We start from the raw sequence: 6461 nt of genomic DNA on the forward strand, positions 1-6461 counted from the left end.
ATCTTTCTGGTGTTGCACGAAACTTTTCTATTGCTTGACCTTTTCTGCTTGAGATGTCGATTCCTCTTTCTATAAAAATCTGATTTCAGTGATTCTTTTTTTAGTTGAAAACTAGACTCAAATATATTTCTAAAAATATATAATTTTCTATATAAAACATACAGTAAGAGAGTTAAAACATCTAATGAAAAACGTGAATTGGAAAACCAAAGACTTGAGGAAAAAATAGAAACTCCTCTTTTTTCCCTTTTTCTTTTTCTTTTTCTTCTTCTTTCTCCATTTATTCTCCATATTCTTCTCATTTTACATCTCAAATATTTTCCTACTCTGATACCATGTTGAAACTTAGGATTCCATGATGTATAATCACAATAGAAGAGGATTAAGGGGTGAGAAGAAGAAGAAGAAGACTTCTTGAGAGAAGGTTTTAGGAGGAGAAGAGGAAGAGTGACACATTGGGAGAAAAAGAGGAGGGATAATAGGGTAATGGACTTAGTCCAAACTTTCCCCCTTAAACTCTATTAGTGAAGAATAGTGAAGAAGAGACAAAAAACATAAACTAATAACATTAATGACACTCTAAATTATTCATATCTTCCAACACACTCATACTCTTTTAAAAACCCCTCAAGCTGGTGAAAAAACATTAAATATTCCCAGCTTTGAACATGTAATAGAAAGGGATTTTGCAGTAATAGCTTTTTGTGAAAACATCTGCTAGTTGGCTCTTGGAGGGTATGTATTGCATTGATACATCTTTCTTATACTTCTTCCTCACAAGATGAGGATAAAAAGGACATAGAGACCCAATTTGGACAAAACACAATGTGGGAGAAAAAATTCACTCTCAGTGATATGACAAAGCTCCATACACTAGTGAAAATGGTCATAGTTTGAAAGACACTCCACTCAATCTTAAAGGCGGAAAAGTGGCCCAAATTTAAGGTTTAACAAAGAGACTACTCACTTTTTTGTCTACAGCTCTTAGACATTAAAGTTAGAGAACTACAAGTTGTGACAAGGGCAAATTAACCAATACTCATCCTCTTCACATACGAGATAATAGATTTAGTTGGCTTAAAAGTCCTTAGCACTACAACACTTGAAACTGTGTAAGGTCAATTTTTTGTTTGATGTTCTCTTGAGGAAACCCCAATCCAAAGAAAATTTCTTTCACAATAGTTTTTACGACCAATTCACTTTCTATTGAGAACGTTTGCAATGGATGAATGATCTTTTTAAAGAAAAATGTGTCAGGTTTTAGGATTCTATCACTAGAAGGTCTAGGGTTTATGAGAAGAAGAGAAGAGAAGAAGGAGAAGCGACAAAAGAGAGCAAAGAAGGGAGAAAAGAGTGGACGACTTACGCTAGAATTAGGGTTTCTCAAGAGTGGGAAAAAAAGATATCTTATGCCACTCTTTCACTTTATTACATAGAATGCCACTCTATTGAAACTTAGGATTACATGATGTATAATCACAATAGAAGAGGATTAAGGGGTGAGAAGAAGAAGAAAAGTTGTGTAGAGAAGGTTTTAGGAGGAGAAAAGGAAGAGTGACGAATTTGGATAAAAGAGGAGGAAGAATAGGGTAATGGACTTAGTCCAAACCCTCCCCTTTAAGTTCTATTTATTAATGATAAAAGTAACAATATTACAATTATACCCTTCACCCTAGTAATAGTCAAAAAGAGACAAAAAACATAAACTTATTAAATTAATGACAATCCAACTTATTCATATCTTCCAACACTCCCCCTCAAGCTGAACGGTAATAGTAGTGATCCCAGATTGAAACAAATAAAGTAGATGTAGTAATGATCTCCTCCATCATGGTGTCCCAAGGATAAGTAAAAAATCGGACACAAACTCTCAAAAGGTAGAAATGGGTGATAAAAGATAAGTCGAAACCAACTTCATAGGATTTCGAACAAAAATAGTGATAATAATCACTAAAGTAGGTAATGCATGTCACTCACAAGACAGTAATAAAAAACCTGAGGGTGCCAATAAAAAGTCTCAATGGACTTTAAAACACCCATATATATATTAAAAAGGACCAACCATAGCAATGCACCAAAAAGGGTTGGCCAAAGGGGGTAAACGAGAGTCAAATAAAGGATGGTAGGAGAAATGCAGCCAAATAAAAAAATGGGTAATGGTGAATCAATAAGAAGATAAAATGAAGAAGTTGGGGCCATCAAGTGCTTTATTTTCATAAGTAATTCAAATTCTTCATCATATGAACCAATGTCGACAACAGTCAGCAAATAATGAACCCAAGGCAAGCAATCGAGGAGTTTTTCTTCAATAATAATGTCTCAATCAAAGAAACACAATAACAACTATGGTAATGAGCCAATGCCCAAATAACACATACCAAATATGTTGTTATATCGCATCGAATAACAGGTAAATAGTAAAAGTCCTTGAGAGTAATAAGCACGCATGAGATAATCTACAACAAGTCTATCCTTGGATAAGGAAGATGTGCACAAAATAATAAGTTGGAACCAAGTAATAAGTCCCCAATAAGTTGAACCAAGTGTTGTTAATCTTCTCAAAAAGAATAATTAAACTGAGTGTTGCTGGTTCCAAGATCAGTTACAAGGACTTCTCAAAAACAAAGAAGAGTGTATAAAACAGTAATGGATGTTGCTTCCACACTTATTGCATCAGTGATTCATTCAGACACCAAAATAAGAGCTAGTTGTATTAAACCAACTAATTGGCAGCCAATGACATAAGTGTTTTGTTTCTGAATATAGTCCATGCTTAGAGATGTATTTACATAATGCAACCGATTCTGAAAGGCAAGATAAAAAATGAAAGAAAAGCTTGGGACTAGACTAGTTATAGCTTGAAAAGATTTCACCTAGTGTCAGCTTGAGCGGGATTGCGCACCTCATAAGGGGATAAGTACATCGAGTGTTGTTCCAACATGTTGTTAATATGCTGCAAGGATTTCTCATAACTAGAGAAGAAACACACATTTTGAATTTGATCCAAGATTAGAATTTCCTTACATAGATATTTCTATAATTTGCATCATTAAATCAAATAGCAACTTTTTTGGGGAAGTTGACATAATTCAAAATAGGAATACTTCTTCTCTTCGACAAATAAATCAAGAAAAATTTCTGAAAAATAAGATTATCTTCTAAAGATTCTTTCAAGATATTGTTAGTTAACAAACATAAAATTTCCAAGGGTAGATCAAGAGATACTTTCCTTGTATTTTTTATCAATAACAACAACTCAAAAAATTCCGCTTAAATTCGGATCTTCACTTGCAATAGGATACCAGCATGACCTTTGATTCTTCCAAAGTGAATATCTCCTTAAATATAGATCATATTGACATAAAATTTTTTCATATGAAACTAGACTTAAATAAATTTCATCCAAGTATAATTTCTCTTCATAAAATATACTTATTTTTAGATAAATATTTTGACAGATTTCGGACTCTGTAATCTAGCCAAACTGAGTACTCTTTCTTCTTTGGCCAACATGACCATTGCCTCTTCCAAGATCAATACTCCATCTAAAAAACTCAGATTGAGAATTGGTTGAGTCGGTAAGAAACTATTCTTACATATATTTCTTTTGATATAGAATTTTTCTTATAAAGTCTCATTCTTGAAGGCATAAAGTGGCTTGAAAGTTGAATATTTCTAGCGTTGCAAGAAACTTTTCTATTGTTTGACCGTTTCTAGTTCAGATGTCGATTCCTCTTTCTCTAAAAATATGATTTCAATGATTCTTTTTGAGTTGAAAACTAGACTCAAATATATTTCCAACGGTATATAATTTTCTATATAAAACATATAGTAAGAGAGTTAAAACATCTAATGAAAAACATGAATTGGGAAACAAAATACTTGAGGAAAAACTAGAAACTCCTCTTTTTTTTATTTTTTCTTTTTCTTGTTATTCTTCTTTCTCTATTTATTCTCCATCTTCTTCTCATTTACCATCTCAAATATTTTCCTACTCTGATACCATGTTGAAAATTAGGATTCCATGATGTATAATCATAATATAAGAGGATTAAGGGTTGAGAAGAAAAAGAAGAAGACTTCTAGAGAGAAGGTTTTAGGAGGAGAAGAGGAAGAGTGACGAATTTTGAGAAAAAGTGGTGGAAGAATAGTGTAATGGACTTAGTCCAAAGCCTCCCCCTTAAACTCTATTTATAAATTATTAAAAGTACCAATATAACAGTTATACCCTTCACCCTAGTAATAGTGAAGAAGAGATAAAAAACATAAACTAATTACCTTAATGACACTCCAACTTATTCATATCTTCCAACACATTCATACTTTTAAAACCCCCTCAAGCTAGTGAAAAAACATCAAATATTCCCAACTTTGAACATGTAATAGAAAGGGATTTTGCAATAATAGCTTTTTGTGAAGACATTTGCTAGTTGGCTCTAGGAGGGTATGTATTGCATTGATATAGCACCAACTTGTGTCTTTCTTGAATGAAGTGACAATTTGTCATGATGTATTTAGTTCTTTCATGAAACACTGGGTTGGTTGCAACATGGATGGCTGGTTGATTGTCACAATGAAGCTGCATAGGCTTGTTTGTTTGGTACTCGGGCTTAGAAATGAAGGACTTGAGCCATAATAACATAATCCTTATCCATGATTGTTGTTCAAGTATTGGAGAATTGTCTCCTAGGCCATCTAGTGAGATTGTTGAGGTCGGTGTATGCATTGACCAATAACACTAAACGAATATGATACATCAAGTCTTGTAACTATGAGATAAATTAGCTTCCCAACCAACCCTCGATACCGGCTAATATTAACATCATTACTAGTTTAAGCACATCATCAAACATTTCGTTACATAGTTGTATCAATTGGTTTACACCCAAGCATCCCAGTTTGCTTTAAGAGGTCAAGAAAAAATTTTCTCTGTGATAAAACAATGTCGTAGCTAGATTGAATGACCTCTATACCCAAGAAATATTTGAGAAGTCCTAAATTTTTGGTTTGAAACTCTTTGTTCAAGTCCTTCTTAACTTGTTGGATCCCATTAAGGTCACTACCAGTAATGACAATATCGTCAACATATATAGCCATGAGAATCTTGCCATATATAATGTTCTATGTAAACACAGAGTGATCACTTTCACATCACTTGAACCCAAGCCCAGACACTGCAGTAGTGAACTTATCAAACCAGACACAGGGGGACTATTTTAGCCTGTAAATAAAATTTTTTTATCAACATACCTGCTCCCCCTCAATTGCATACCAGGTGGTTGACTCATATAGACCTCTTCCAATAGATCCCCATTTAAAAAACCATTCTTAACATCTAACTAATGTATAGTCCATTTAAAGTTTGCAGCAAGAGAGATAAGGGCACGAATGAAATTCATCTTCGCCACTGGTGAGAATGTCTCATCATAGACAATACCATATGATTGAGTATATCCTTTTGCAACTAACCTTACTTTACATTTGGACATTGAGCAATCAAGATTATACTTGATAGTATTTACACACTTGCTACCAACAACCTTTTTTATGATGGAAGAGATGTTAACTTCCAAGTAGAGTTCTTGTACATGGCTTGGATCTCTTCATCCATGGAAGCTTTCCATCTTGGATAAGCTAAAACATTTGCATAACTTACAGGGACATGTGTGGATGACATTGCAGACATGAAGAGAACACAACTAGGAGACAACAGTGAGTGGAAACATAGTTAGAGATGGCACGAGAGGTGGATGGAGGCCAAATAGTAGTGGAAATCTTTATGAAGAGCAATGGGTCGAGTATCATACCTTGGTCCAAACTATACTGGTGAAGAGAGAGGAGAAAACACATAAAAGAGATTAGAGGGCTCCACAGGTGGTTGGGCAGCAGTCGGAGAGAGAGGAGTCTCATCAGGCAAAAGTTGGGTATCCATTAGCACATTAGGCTTGGGCATTCTGGCAGAAGATGTAAAGCCAAGAGGAAAACTAGCAATAAAATATGGCACGTCTTCAAAGAAGGTGTCTAATGAAACTAAGGCATGTCTCTGAATAGGTGAGTAATATTCATATCTTTTATGATTTTTGGAATATCCCAAAAAAAATACATTTAACTACCCTAGGAGTAGCCTTTTTCTAAAGGGGACCCAAACTATGTGCAAAGGTGATGCAACCAAATACACACAATGTCAATGGAAACAAGGATGAGTCGTTGAACAACATTGAGAAAGGGGTTTGACCTCGTAGAACACTAGAAAGCAAGCAGTTAATAAAATAAAATAAAAACAGTGAGAACCGCATACGACCAAAAAATTGAGAAATATTCATGGCAAGCATAATTGTTCTACCTACTTCAACAATATGTATATTTTTTCTTCTTTCAAAGACACCATTCTGTTGATGTACATGAATATTGAAGAATAATACCCTTTTGTTGACATAAGATCTGGAACTAGGAGGAAGAAG

The sequence above is a fragment of the Aristolochia californica genome, unplaced genomic scaffold (assembly GCF_029961685.1).
Source record: "Aristolochia californica isolate CCGP_79_NKW_82.1479 unplaced genomic scaffold, dmAriCali1.0.hap1 SCAF_13, whole genome shotgun sequence".
Lineage (NCBI taxonomy): Eukaryota > Viridiplantae > Streptophyta > Magnoliopsida > Piperales > Aristolochiaceae > Aristolochia > Aristolochia californica.